Genomic DNA, 14,599 nt, shown 5'->3' on the forward strand with positions numbered 1-14,599 from the left:
CAAAGACTGCACAGACTACTTTTAAAACAAAATTCCTGTTGTGTAAAGATTTTTCCTCTAGAATTGCACCCATGTTATTTTTCTTTTGTAAAATGTGAGAGATCATGTACAGATAAAAGTGATGCACTCGGGTATTTCGGATCCATGTCACCTAAGTAATGCTAGTATTTTAAAAAAAAAAAAACCATGAGAAAAAGCCAAGGAAACAGTTAATTTCAATAAACAATTCAGATAGATGGAGAGACCGACTGAAAAAAATGACGAAAGAACACGTAAGCCTGGCCAGAGATGGAGAATTATATGTATATTCTGAGGTCAACGTCTCCATTTAGCTGTAATAGATGGTATCAAGAAAGTGAATTCTGGGGACGGTGTAGTTCTTCTTATATCATGCGTGAGTGATGATGTTGTTTGGAAAATCGGTAAATGCCAAGTACCTCTTATATGAGTCTTGTACAGTTATTCGAATTGAAATGCATGTTTAGAATGTTTGTTGCAAAAACTAATATGACTTCGTGGCGCAATGGTAGCGCGTCTGACTCCAGATCAGAAGGTTGCGTGTTCGAATCACGTCGAGGTCACAATCGCTTTTATTTCTTGTTTGGTCTTCAATGGCGTCATCTATCTCATTTGTTACCTATCCTCCACTTCTAGTCATCAAAAGAGCACCCGTCACTAAACTCATAACACTTGGATATTTTCTTATGGTTTAAGAATTGTTTGACTTATTAGTTATCAAGTTGCTATACATATTTTGTATCGTGGAGGTAACATTGCTGGTTTGATGCCCATGCACAGCTGTTAAGATGAATGATTCTAAAAGCTAGTTACGCGCAATTTATAGTTATTTCTCCGTTTATAGCTTTCTTAGACCATTTGTAGCTTATGGGGAACCGTTCTTAGAATGATATTCTCAACGCAAGCAATTAGCCAGTTGCTAGAGAAATTGGACTATCCACACTTTCTGGACAGGGATTTCTGAGGATACTTCTAGGTGTACGTATTTAGTAACTAATGATAGGAATGAACCTTTGTATTCAGTGCATTGTTCTGAGTTTCAATTAAATGGGCTAAAGTATCAAGATTAGAGCTAAAAAGTTTACTAATAAGTCATACAGTTCTTAAACAGCAAGAAAACATCCAAGTGTTAATTATGAGTTTAGTGACGGGTGTTCTTTTGATGACTAGAAGTGGAGGATAGGTTACAATTGAGATAGATGTCACCAATAAACCTCACTTGAAAATGTGAACTAAGCTTTCAAAAAGAGGTACATGTGTTTCAGCAATGTTCCCTTGCTGTGATGTGATTAACAAGTCTTGAAAATTGCCAACTGTGCGTTTGATCTTTTCTGGTGTTAATGATTTGATAACGAATTATATTTTTGATGTTCAGAACGTGTTCAAGACCTTAATAATGGTGTCTCAGTTTCCCATTCCGCAAATAATGCACAGACTACTTTCAAAACAAAATTCTTGTTGTGTACAGATTTTTCCTCTAGAATTGCACCCATTTTCTTTTTCTTTTGTAAAACGTGAGAGATCTTGTACAGATAAAAGTGATGTAGTCGGGTATTTCGGATCCAGGTCAACGAAGTAATGCTAGCTATTTTCAAATAAAACCCATCAGAAAAAACCAAGGAAACAGTCAATTTCAATAAACAATTCAGATTGGAGGAGAGACTGAATGAAAAAAATGACGAAAGAACATGTAAGACTGGCCAGAGATTGAGAATTATATGTATATTCTGAGGTCAACGTATAGATTCAGCTGTCATGGATGGTATTAAGGAGGTGAATTCTGAGGACGATGTATTTCTTCTTATATCATGCATGAGTGATGATGTTATTTGGAAAATCGGTAAATGGCAAGTACCTCTTATCTGAGTCGTATACAGATTCTCGAATTGAAATGCATGTTTAGAATGTTTGTAGGAAGAACTAATATAACTTCGTAACGCAATGGTAGCGCGTCTGACTCTGGATCGGAAGGTTGCGTGTTCGAATCACGTCGAGGTCACAATCGCTTTTATTTCTTTTTTGGTCTTCAAACAATGATGAATCACGTTAGTGTCGGACTGAATCTCTATATAGATAGGAACTATCATAACGTCCAGGCCCAGAAATCAGAGGCAACACGTTTCTACATTTGGAGGCAAAAGGAAACACATTCCATTTGATGGTTCGAATTGGATATCACTATGATATGTTCTCCTATCTTTAGGCAGTGAATTTGTCTTTGTCAAGTTGCTATGAATATTTTGTATCGTGGAGGTAACATTGCTGGCTTGATGCCCATGCACAGTTATTAAGATGAAGGATTCTAAAAGCTGTTGCTCTCACATTTTTGCTGCGTTGAATATTGCTTTTTGTGTAGAATTCAGTGGCTCAACGCTCTGCATGCCTTCAGCTATTGGTTCACGTTTTTGCATGTTAATGAAGTTTTCTATACTTCCATATTGGTGAAGGGGATTGGCGGGAGTGGGTAGGATGGCGGGTGGGTAAACTTTGTGATAGATATCACACTTAAACCATTCCTGAGTAGTGGCATAGCTATTTAAAAGGGCATTTGTTTGTGTCAGATATGTTCTCTTGCCGGATACAATTGACATGTCATGAAACTAACCAAATGTGCCTTTGTTCCTTTCTGTCAAGAATGATTTGATAACGAATTCTAGTTTTGATCCTTAGAAGGTATAGAGTTGTACAATATGTAAATAACGGTGTCTCACTTTTCTATCCCCTGAAGGAATGAACAAATTATTTCTAAAACAACACTTGTGTTGCCCAAATTTCATTCCGTTGAATCGCACTCGTTTCTTTTGCAAAATAGGAGATATTTTGTACAGAAATAAATGTTGTTTTGTCAACTGTTTAGGCTGAAGATCAACTTAGTAACACCACGCTCTTTCCATTTGAAACCTATCTGAAAAAACAAGGAAACAGTCAATATAAATAAACATTTCAGATTGATGGAGGGACCGACTGAAAGAAATGACGAAAGAACACGTAAGCCTGGCCAGAGATGCCGAATGCTATGTATATTCTGAGGCCAACGTCTCGATTCAGCTGTAATATATGGTATTAAGAAAGTGAATGTTGAGGATGGTGTAGTTCTTCTTATATCATGTGTGAGTGATGATGTTATTTGGAAAAGCGGTAAATGCCAAGTACCTTTTATCTGAGTCGTGTAATGCATGTTTAGAATGTTTGTTGCAAGAACTAATATGACTTCGTGGCGCAATGGTAGCGCGTCTGACTCCAGATCAGAAGGTTGCGTGTTCGAATCACGTCGAGGTCAAAATTGCTTTTATTTCTTTTTTTGATTTTTAATCAATGATGAATCACTTTAGTGCCAGACTAAACCACTATATAGATATGAACTGTCTTACGGTCCAGGCCCTGAAATCAGAGGCAACAAGTTTCTACAATTGGAGGGAAAATGAAACAGATTCAAAGTTCGAATTGGATATCACTATATTATGATCTCCTATCTTTAGGCAGTGAATTTGTCTTTATCAAGTTGCTATACATATTTTGTATCGTTGCATCCGATTGTAGCTGATGGGGAACCGGTGTTAGAAAGATATTTATCAACGCAAGCAATTAGCCAGTTCCTAGAGAAATTGGACTATCCACACTTTCTGGACAGGGATTGCTGAGGATACCTTTAGGAGTACATATTTAGTAACTAGAGATAGGAATAAAGCTTTGTATTCAGTGTATTGTTCTTATTTTCAATTGAATGGGGTAAAGTATCAATATTAGAGCTGAAAAGTTTGCTAATAAGTCATACAATTCTTGAACCATTAGAAAACATCGAAGTGTTATGAGATTAGTGACGGGTGCTCTTTTGATGACTAGAAGTGGAGGATAGGTAATAATTGAGATAGATGTCGCCATTGAACCTCACTTGAAAATGGTGGGGGCTCCGAGTGGCCGAGTGGTCTAAAGCGCTCTTCGTTACGGACCACTGCCATCTCACCTCTGTCTGCGGAGGTTCGAGTCTCGGATTCAGCCAATGTGGGTATGTGAGAAAGCTTGCCAGTAGCTTCTCGTGGGTCGATGGTTCTTTCCGGGGTTTTCCCGGGTTCCTCCTCCACCATTAATACTGGCCGCAATGTATAGCCTATCATGTGCTGAAAAATGGCCTTAAACCCCATAACAACAACAACAACATTGAAAATGTGACCAAAGCTTTCAAAAAGAGGTACATGTGTTTTAGCAATGTTCCCTTGCCGTCATGTGATTAACAAGTCTTGAAAATTGCCAACTGTGCGTTTGATCTTTTCTGGTGTCAGTGATTTGATAACGAATTATATTTTTGATGTTCAGAACGTGTAGATGTGTTCAAGACGTTAAGAATGGTGTCTAAGTTTCCTATCCCGCAAAGACTGCACAGACTACTTTTAAAACAAAATTCCTGTTGTGTAAAGATTTTTCCTCTAGAATTGCACCCATGTTATTTTTCTTTTGTAAAATGTGAGAGATCATGTACAGATAAAAGTGATGCACTCGGGTATTTCGGATCCATGTCACCTAAGTAATGCTAGTATTTTTAAAAAAAAAAAACCATGAGAAAAAGCCAAGGAAACAGTTAATTTCAATAAACAATTCAGATAGATGGAGAGACCGACTGAAAAAAATGACGAAAGAACACGTAAGCCTGGCCAGAGATGGAGAATTATATGTATATTCTGAGGTCAACGTCTCCATTTAGCTGTAATAGATGGTATCAAGAAAGTGAATTCTGGGGACGGTGTAGTTCTTCTTATATCATGCGTGAGTGATGATGTTGTTTGGAAAATCGGTAAATGCCAAGTACCTCTTATATGAGTCTTGTACAGTTATTCGAATTGAAATGCATGTTTAGAATGTTTGTTGCAAAAACTAATATGACTTCGTGGCGCAATGGTAGCGCGTCTGACTCCAGATCAGAAGGTTGCGTGTTCGAATCACGTCGAGGTCACAATCGCTTTTATTTCTTGTTTGGTCTTCAATGGCGTCATCTATCTCATTTGTTACCTATCCTCCACTTCTAGTCATCAAAAGAGCACCCGTCACTAAACTCATAACACTTGGATATTTTCTTATGGTTTAAGAATTGTTTGACTTATTAGTTATCAAGTTGCTATACATATTTTGTATCGTGGAGGTAACATTGCTGGTTTGATGCCCATGCACAGCTGTTAAGATGAATGATTCTAAAAGCTAGTTACGCGCAATTTATAGTTATTTCTCCGTTTATAGCTTTCTTAGACCATTTGTAGCTTATGGGGAACCGTTCTTAGAATGATATTCTCAACGCAAGCAATTAGCCAGTTGCTAGAGAAATTGGACTATCCACACTTTCTGGACAGGGATTTCTGAGGATACTTCTAGGTGTACGTATTTAGTAACTAATGATAGGAATGAACCTTTGTATTCAGTGCATTGTTCTGAGTTTCAATTAAATGGGCTAAAGTATCAAGATTAGAGCTAAAAAGTTTACTAATAAGTCATACAGTTCTTAAACAGCAAGAAAACATCCAAGTGTTAATTATGAGTTTAGTGACGGGTGTTCTTTTGATGACTAGAAGTGGAGGATAGGTTACAATTGAGATAGATGTCACCAATAAACCTCACTTGAAAATGTGAACTAAGCTTTCAAAAAGAGGTACATGTGTTTCAGCAATGTTCCCTTGCTGTGATGTGATTAACAAGTCTTGAAAATTGCCAACTGTGCGTTTGATCTTTTCTGGTGTTAATGATTTGATAACGAATTATATTTTTGATGTTCAGAACGTGTTCAAGACCTTAATAATGGTGTCTCAGTTTCCCATTCCGCAAATAATGCACAGACTACTTTCAAAACAAAATTCTTGTTGTGTACAGATTTTTCCTCTAGAATTGCACCCATTTTCTTTTTCTTTTGTAAAACGTGAGAGATCTTGTACAGATAAAAGTGATGTAGTCGGGTATTTCGGATCCAGGTCAACGAAGTAATGCTAGCTATTTTCAAATAAAACCCATCAGAAAAAACCAAGGAAACAGTCAATTTCAATAAACAATTCAGATTGGAGGAGAGACTGAATGAAAAAAATGACGAAAGAACATGTAAGACTGGCCAGAGATTGAGAATTATATGTATATTCTGAGGTCAACGTATAGATTCAGCTGTCATGGATGGTATTAAGGAGGTGAATTCTGAGGACGATGTATTTCTTCTTATATCATGCATGAGTGATGATGTTATTTGGAAAATCGGTAAATGGCAAGTACCTCTTATCTGAGTCGTATACAGATTCTCGAATTGAAATGCATGTTTAGAATGTTTGTAGGAAGAACTAATATAACTTCGTAACGCAATGGTAGCGCGTCTGACTCTGGATCGGAAGGTTGCGTGTTCGAATCACGTCGAGGTCACAATCGCTTTTATTTCTTTTTTGGTCTTCAAACAATGATGAATCACGTTAGTGTCGGACTGAATCTCTATATAGATAGGAACTATCATAACGTCCAGGCCCAGAAATCAGAGGCAACACGTTTCTACATTTGGAGGCAAAAGGAAACACATTCCATTTGATGGTTCGAATTGGATATCACTATGATATGTTCTCCTATCTTTAGGCAGTGAATTTGTCTTTGTCAAGTTGCTATGAATATTTTGTATCGTGGAGGTAACATTGCTGGCTTGATGCCCATGCACAGTTATTAAGATGAAGGATTCTAAAAGCTGTTGCTCTCACATTTTTGCTGCGTTGAATATTGCTTTTTGTGTAGAATTCAGTGGCTCAACGCTCTGCATGCCTTCAGCTATTGGTTCACGTTTTTGCATGTTAATGAAGTTTTCTATACTTCCATATTGGTGAAGGGGATTGGCGGGAGTGGGTAGGATGGCGGGTGGGTAAACTTTGTGATAGATATCACACTTAAACCATTCCTGAGTAGTGGCATAGCTATTTAAAAGGGCATTTGTTTGTGTCAGATATGTTCTCTTGCCGGATACAATTGACATGTCATGAAACTAACCAAATGTGCCTTTGTTCCTTTCTGTCAAGAATGATTTGATAACGAATTCTAGTTTTGATCCTTAGAAGGTATAGAGTTGTACAATATGTAAATAACGGTGTCTCACTTTTCTATCCCCTGAAGGAATGAACAAATTATTTCTAAAACAACACTTGTGTTGCCCAAATTTCATTCCGTTGAATAGCACTCGTTTCTTTTGCAAAATAGGAGATATTTTGTACAGAAATAAATGTTGTTTTGTCAACTGTTTAGGCTGAAGATCAACTTAGTAACACCACGCTCTTTCCATTTGAAACCTATCTGAAAAAACAAGGAAACAGTCAATATAAATAAACATTTCAGATTGATGGAGGGACCGACTGAAAGAAATGACGAAAGAACACGTAAGCCTGGCCAGAGATGCCGAATGCTATGTATATTCTGAGGCCAACGTCTCGATTCAGCTGTAATATATGGTATTAAGAAAGTGAATGTTGAGGATGGTGTAGTTCTTCTTATATCATGTGTGAGTGATGATGTTATTTGGAAAAGCGGTAAATGCCAAGTACCTTTTATCTGAGTCGTGTAATGCATGTTTAGAATGTTTGTTGCAAGAACTAATATGACTTCGTGGCGCAATGGTAGCGCGTCTGACTCCAGATCAGAAGGTTGCGTGTTCGAATCACGTCGAGGTCAAAATTGCTTTTATTTCTTTTTTTGATTTTTAATCAATGATGAATCACTTTAGTGCCAGACTAAACCACTATATAGATATGAACTGTCTTACGGTCCAGGCCCTGAAATCAGAGGCAACAAGTTTCTACAATTGGAGGGAAAATGAAACAGATTCAAAGTTCGAATTGGATATCACTATATTATGATCTCCTATCTTTAGGCAGTGAATTTGTCTTTATCAAGTTGCTATACATATTTTGTATCGTTGCATCCGATTGTAGCTGATGGGGAACCGGTGTTAGAAAGATATTTATCAACGCAAGCAATTAGCCAGTTCCTAGAGAAATTGGACTATCCACACTTTCTGGACAGGGATTGCTGAGGATACCTTTAGGAGTACATATTTAGTAACTAGAGATAGGAATAAAGCTTTGTATTCAGTGTATTGTTCTTATTTTCAATTGAATGGGGTAAAGTATCAATATTAGAGCTGAAAAGTTTGCTAATAAGTCATACAATTCTTGAACCATTAGAAAACATCGAAGTGTTATGAGATTAGTGACGGGTGCTCTTTTGATGACTAGAAGTGGAGGATAGGTAATAATTGAGATAGATGTCGCCATTGAACCTCACTTGAAAATGGTGGGGGCTCCGAGTGGCCGAGTGGTCTAAAGCGCTCTTCGTTACGGACCACTGCCATCTCACCTCTGTCTGCGGAGGTTCGAGTCTCGGATTCAGCCAATGTGGGTATGTGAGAAAGCTTGCCAGTAGCTTCTCGTGGGTCGATGGTTCTTTCCGGGGTTTTCCCGGGTTCCTCCTCCACCATTAATACTGGCCGCAATGTATAGCCTATCATGTGCTGAAAAATGGCCTTAAACCCCATAACAACAACAACAACATTGAAAATGTGACCAAAGCTTTCAAAAAGAGGTACATGTGTTTTAGCAATGTTCCCTTGCCGTCATGTGATTAACAAGTCTTGAAAATTGCCAACTGTGCGTTTGATCTTTTCTGGTGTCAGTGATTTGATAACGAATTATATTTTTGATGTTCAGAACGTGTAGATGTGTTCAAGACGTTAAGAATGGTGTCTAAGTTTCCTATCCCGCAAAGACTGCACAGACTACTTTTAAAACAAAATTCCTGTTGTGTAAAGATTTTTCCTCTAGAATTGCACCCATGTTATTTTTCTTTTGTAAAATGTGAGAGATCATGTACAGATAAAAGTGATGCACTCGGGTATTTCGGATCCATGTCACCTAAGTAATGCTAGTATTTTTAAAAAAAAAAACCATGAGAAAAAGCCAAGGAAACAGTTAATTTCAATAAACAATTCAGATAGATGGAGAGACCGACTGAAAAAAATGACGAAAGAACACGTAAGCCTGGCCAGAGATGGAGAATTATATGTATATTCTGAGGTCAACGTCTCCATTTAGCTGTAATAGATGGTATCAAGAAAGTGAATTCTGGGGACGGTGTAGTTCTTCTTATATCATGCGTGAGTGATGATGTTGTTTGGAAAATCGGTAAATGCCAAGTACCTCTTATATGAGTCTTGTACAGTTATTCGAATTGAAATGCATGTTTAGAATGTTTGTTGCAAAAACTAATATGACTTCGTGGCGCAATGGTAGCGCGTCTGACTCCAGATCAGAAGGTTGCGTGTTCGAATCACGTCGAGGTCACAATCGCTTTTATTTCTTGTTTGGTCTTCAATGGCGTCATCTATCTCATTTGTTACCTATCCTCCACTTCTAGTCATCAAAAGAGCACCCGTCACTAAACTCATAACACTTGGATATTTTCTTATGGTTTAAGAATTGTTTGACTTATTAGTTATCAAGTTGCTATACATATTTTGTATCGTGGAGGTAACATTGCTGGTTTGATGCCCATGCACAGCTGTTAAGATGAATGATTCTAAAAGCTAGTTACGCGCAATTTATAGTTATTTCTCCGTTTATAGCTTTCTTAGACCATTTGTAGCTTATGGGGAACCGTTCTTAGAATGATATTCTCAACGCAAGCAATTAGCCAGTTGCTAGAGAAATTGGACTATCCACACTTTCTGGACAGGGATTTCTGAGGATACTTCTAGGTGTACGTATTTAGTAACTAATGATAGGAATGAACCTTTGTATTCAGTGCATTGTTCTGAGTTTCAATTAAATGGGCTAAAGTATCAAGATTAGAGCTAAAAAGTTTACTAATAAGTCATACAGTTCTTAAACAGCAAGAAAACATCCAAGTGTTAATTATGAGTTTAGTGACGGGTGTTCTTTTGATGACTAGAAGTGGAGGATAGGTTACAATTGAGATAGATGTCACCAATAAACCTCACTTGAAAATGTGAACTAAGCTTTCAAAAAGAGGTACATGTGTTTCAGCAATGTTCCCTTGCTGTGATGTGATTAACAAGTCTTGAAAATTGCCAACTGTGCGTTTGATCTTTTCTGGTGTTAATGATTTGATAACGAATTATATTTTTGATGTTCAGAACGTGTTCAAGACCTTAATAATGGTGTCTCAGTTTCCCATTCCGCAAATAATGCACAGACTACTTTCAAAACAAAATTCTTGTTGTGTACAGATTTTTCCTCTAGAATTGCACCCATTTTCTTTTTCTTTTGTAAAACGTGAGAGATCTTGTACAGATAAAAGTGATGTAGTCGGGTATTTCGGATCCAGGTCAACGAAGTAATGCTAGCTATTTTCAAATAAAACCCATCAGAAAAAACCAAGGAAACAGTCAATTTCAATAAACAATTCAGATTGGAGGAGAGACTGAATGAAAAAAATGACGAAAGAACATGTAAGACTGGCCAGAGATTGAGAATTATATGTATATTCTGAGGTCAACGTATAGATTCAGCTGTCATGGATGGTATTAAGGAGGTGAATTCTGAGGACGATGTATTTCTTCTTATATCATGCATGAGTGATGATGTTATTTGGAAAATCGGTAAATGGCAAGTACCTCTTATCTGAGTCGTATACAGATTCTCGAATTGAAATGCATGTTTAGAATGTTTGTAGGAAGAACTAATATAACTTCGTAACGCAATGGTAGCGCGTCTGACTCTGGATCGGAAGGTTGCGTGTTCGAATCACGTCGAGGTCACAATCGCTTTTATTTCTTTTTTGGTCTTCAAACAATGATGAATCACGTTAGTGTCGGACTGAATCTCTATATAGATAGGAACTATCATAACGTCCAGGCCCAGAAATCAGAGGCAACACGTTTCTACATTTGGAGGCAAAAGGAAACACATTCCATTTGATGGTTCGAATTGGATATCACTATGATATGTTCTCCTATCTTTAGGCAGTGAATTTGTCTTTGTCAAGTTGCTATGAATATTTTGTATCGTGGAGGTAACATTGCTGGCTTGATGCCCATGCACAGTTATTAAGATGAAGGATTCTAAAAGCTGTTGCTCTCACATTTTTGCTGCGTTGAATATTGCTTTTTGTGTAGAATTCAGTGGCTCAACGCTCTGCATGCCTTCAGCTATTGGTTCACGTTTTTGCATGTTAATGAAGTTTTCTATACTTCCATATTGGTGAAGGGGATTGGCGGGAGTGGGTAGGATGGCGGGTGGGTAAACTTTGTGATAGATATCACACTTAAACCATTCCTGAGTAGTGGCATAGCTATTTAAAAGGGCATTTGTTTGTGTCAGATATGTTCTCTTGCCGGATACAATTGACATGTCATGAAACTAACCAAATGTGCCTTTGTTCCTTTCTGTCAAGAATGATTTGATAACGAATTCTAGTTTTGATCCTTAGAAGGTATAGAGTTGTACAATATGTAAATAACGGTGTCTCACTTTTCTATCCCCTGAAGGAATGAACAAATTATTTCTAAAACAACACTTGTGTTGCCCAAATTTCATTCCGTTGAATCGCACTCGTTTCTTTTGCAAAATAGGAGATATTTTGTACAGAAATAAATGTTGTTTTGTCAACTGTTTAGGCTGAAGATCAACTTAGTAACACCACGCTCTTTCCATTTGAAACCTATCTGAAAAAACAAGGAAACAGTCAATATAAATAAACATTTCAGATTGATGGAGGGACCGACTGAAAGAAATGACGAAAGAACACGTAAGCCTGGCCAGAGATGCCGAATGCTATGTATATTCTGAGGCCAACGTCTCGATTCAGCTGTAATATATGGTATTAAGAAAGTGAATGTTGAGGATGGTGTAGTTCTTCTTATATCATGTGTGAGTGATGATGTTATTTGGAAAAGCGGTAAATGCCAAGTACCTTTTATCTGAGTCGTGTAATGCATGTTTAGAATGTTTGTTGCAAGAACTAATATGACTTCGTGGCGCAATGGTAGCGCGTCTGACTCCAGATCAGAAGGTTGCGTGTTCGAATCACGTCGAGGTCAAAATTGCTTTTATTTCTTTTTTTGATTTTTAATCAATGATGAATCACTTTAGTGCCAGACTAAACCACTATATAGATATGAACTGTCTTACGGTCCAGGCCCTGAAATCAGAGGCAACAAGTTTCTACAATTGGAGGGAAAATGAAACAGATTCAAAGTTCGAATTGGATATCACTATATTATGATCTCCTATCTTTAGGCAGTGAATTTGTCTTTATCAAGTTGCTAGACATATTTTGTATCGTTGCATCCGATTGTAGCTGATGGGGAACCGGTGTTAGAAAGATATTTATCAACGCAAGCAATTAGCCAGTTCCTAGAGAAATTGGACTATCCACACTTTCTGGACAGGGATTGCTGAGGATACCTTTAGGAGTACATATTTAGTAACTAGAGATAGGAATAAAGCTTTGTATTCAGTGTATTGTTCTTATTTTCAATTGAATGGGGTAAAGTATCAATATTAGAGCTGAAAAGTTTGCTAATAAGTCATACAATTCTTGAACCATTAGAAAACATCGAAGTGTTATGAGATTAGTGACGGGTGCTCTTTTGATGACTAGAAGTGGAGGATAGGTAATAATTGAGATAGATGTCGCCATTGAACCTCACTTGAAAATGGTGGGGGCTCCGAGTGGCCGAGTGGTCTAAAGCGCTCTTCGTTACGGACCACTGCCATCTCACCTCTGTCTGCGGAGGTTCGAGTCTCGGATTCAGCCAATGTGGGTATGTGAGAAAGCTTGCCAGTAGCTTCTCGTGGGTCGATGGTTCTTTCCGGGGTTTTCCCGGGTTCCTCCTCCACCATTAATACTGGCCGCAATGTATAGCCTATCATGTGCTGAAAAATGGCCTTAAACCCCATAACAACAACAACAACATTGAAAATGTGACCAAAGCTTTCAAAAAGAGGTACATGTGTTTTAGCAATGTTCCCTTGCCGTCATGTGATTAACAAGTCTTGAAAATTGCCAACTGTGCGTTTGATCTTTTCTGGTGTCAGTGATTTGATAACGAATTATATTTTTGATGTTCAGAACGTGTAGATGTGTTCAAGACGTTAAGAATGGTGTCTAAGTTTCCTATCCCGCAAAGACTGCACAGACTACTTTTAAAACAAAATTCCTGTTGTGTAAAGATTTTTCCTCTAGAATTGCACCCATGTTATTTTTCTTTTGTAAAATGAGGCATTACGGAAGTCTTGTCAGTGAGCAGTTTACTATAGTGATGCAAGAATTAATGTGTGTCTATCATATCAGACATAATGTCGGGTTTTTGTGTCAGGCCAGACACGTCAGCAAGTTGGACTTCGGATGATTCACTAATATTCATTAATACCTAAGGAGTATAAACCACAAAACAAAATATTTATTCTACGGAGCAGGAATGGAAACAAGGATTTCAATTTAGGAAAGTGATTCTAGATACGGGAACTGGAAGAAATAATCTGTGTCTATCATAATAGAGATAATGCAGGGTTTTGCGGTCGGACCTGACACGTCAGCAATGTGGACCTCTGATTGATTGATTAATACCTCTAAGGGGTATAAAACGCAAAACAACTTAACCATACGGAATACCGATTCAAGACACCGAAAATTCTGGACCAACACAACTATACATGGACAAGAATTTCTAAAATAACGAAATTAGAAAAAAAAGCGCGTCTGACTCCAGATCAGAAGGTTGCGTGTTCGAATCACGTCGAGGTCACAATCGCTTTTATTTCTTTTTTGGTCTTCAATGGCGTCATCTATCTCATTTGTTACCTATCCTCCACTTCTAGTCATCAAAAGAGCACCCGTCACTAAACTCATAACACTTGGATATTTTCTTATGGTTTAAGAATTGTTTGACTTATTAGTTATCAAGTTGCTATACATATTTTGTATCGTGGAGGTAACATTGCTGGTTTGATGCCCATGCACAGCTGTTAAGATGAATGATTCTAAAAGCTAGTTACGCGCAATTTATAGTTATTTCTCCGTTTATAGCTTTCTTAGACCATTTGTAGCTTATGGGGAACCGTTCTTAGAATGATATTCTCAACGCAAGCAATTAGCCAGTTGCTAGAGAAATTGGACTATCCACACTTTCTGGACAGGGATTTCTGAGGATACTTCTAGGTGTACGTATTTAGTAACTAATGATAGGAATGAACCTTTGTATTCAGTGCATTGTTCTGAGTTTCAATTAAATGGGCTAAAGTATCAAGATTAGAGCTAAAAAGTTTACTAATAAGTCATACAGTTCTTAAACAGCAAGAAAACATCCAAGTGTTAATTATGAGTTTAGTGACGGGTGTTCTTTTGATGACTAGAAGTGGAGGATAGGTTACAATTGAGATAGATGTCACCAATAAACCTCACTTGAAAATGTGAACTAAGCTTTCAAAAAGAGGTACATGTGTTTCAGCAATGTTCCCTTGCTGTGATGTGATTAACAAGTCTTGAAAATTGCCAACTGTGCGTTTGATCTTTTCTGGTGTTAATGATTTGATAACGAATTATATTTTTGATGTTCAGAACGTGTTCA

General features: G+C 37.6%; 9 non-coding genes across 9 annotated transcripts; all 9 read left to right on the forward strand.

The window, feature by feature from the left end:
* The first annotated feature begins 509 nt into the window (after positions 1-509).
* Positions 510-581, forward strand: Trnaw-cca (transfer RNA tryptophan (anticodon CCA)). Its single transcript has one exon. It is a non-coding gene; the product is annotated as a tRNA-Trp (tRNA).
* Positions 582-1,945: 1,364 nt separating this feature from the next.
* Trnaq-cug (transfer RNA glutamine (anticodon CUG)) lies at positions 1,946-2,017 on the forward strand. The gene has a single exon. It is a non-coding gene; the product is annotated as a tRNA-Gln (tRNA).
* Positions 2,018-3,226: 1,209 nt separating this feature from the next.
* Positions 3,227-3,298, forward strand: Trnaw-cca (transfer RNA tryptophan (anticodon CCA)). Its single transcript has one exon. It is a non-coding gene; the product is annotated as a tRNA-Trp (tRNA).
* Positions 3,299-4,894: 1,596 nt separating this feature from the next.
* On the forward strand, positions 4,895-4,966 carry Trnaw-cca (transfer RNA tryptophan (anticodon CCA)). The gene has a single exon. It is a non-coding gene; the product is annotated as a tRNA-Trp (tRNA).
* A 1,364-nt stretch (positions 4,967-6,330) lies between these two features.
* On the forward strand, positions 6,331-6,402 carry Trnaq-cug (transfer RNA glutamine (anticodon CUG)). The gene has a single exon. It is a non-coding gene; the product is annotated as a tRNA-Gln (tRNA).
* A 1,209-nt stretch (positions 6,403-7,611) lies between these two features.
* Positions 7,612-7,683, forward strand: Trnaw-cca (transfer RNA tryptophan (anticodon CCA)). The gene has a single exon. It is a non-coding gene; the product is annotated as a tRNA-Trp (tRNA).
* A 1,595-nt stretch (positions 7,684-9,278) lies between these two features.
* Positions 9,279-9,350, forward strand: Trnaw-cca (transfer RNA tryptophan (anticodon CCA)). Its single transcript has one exon. It is a non-coding gene; the product is annotated as a tRNA-Trp (tRNA).
* A 1,364-nt stretch (positions 9,351-10,714) lies between these two features.
* Trnaq-cug (transfer RNA glutamine (anticodon CUG)) lies at positions 10,715-10,786 on the forward strand. Its single transcript has one exon. It is a non-coding gene; the product is annotated as a tRNA-Gln (tRNA).
* Positions 10,787-11,995: 1,209 nt separating this feature from the next.
* Positions 11,996-12,067, forward strand: Trnaw-cca (transfer RNA tryptophan (anticodon CCA)). The gene has a single exon. It is a non-coding gene; the product is annotated as a tRNA-Trp (tRNA).
* Positions 12,068-14,599: the final 2,532 nt, after the last annotated feature.

Source organism: Sinohyriopsis cumingii, chromosome 18 (assembly GCF_028554795.1).
Source record: "Sinohyriopsis cumingii isolate HCF-2022 chromosome 18, ASM2855479v2, whole genome shotgun sequence".
NCBI classification, from domain to species: Eukaryota; Metazoa; Mollusca; class Bivalvia; order Unionida; family Unionidae; genus Sinohyriopsis; species Sinohyriopsis cumingii.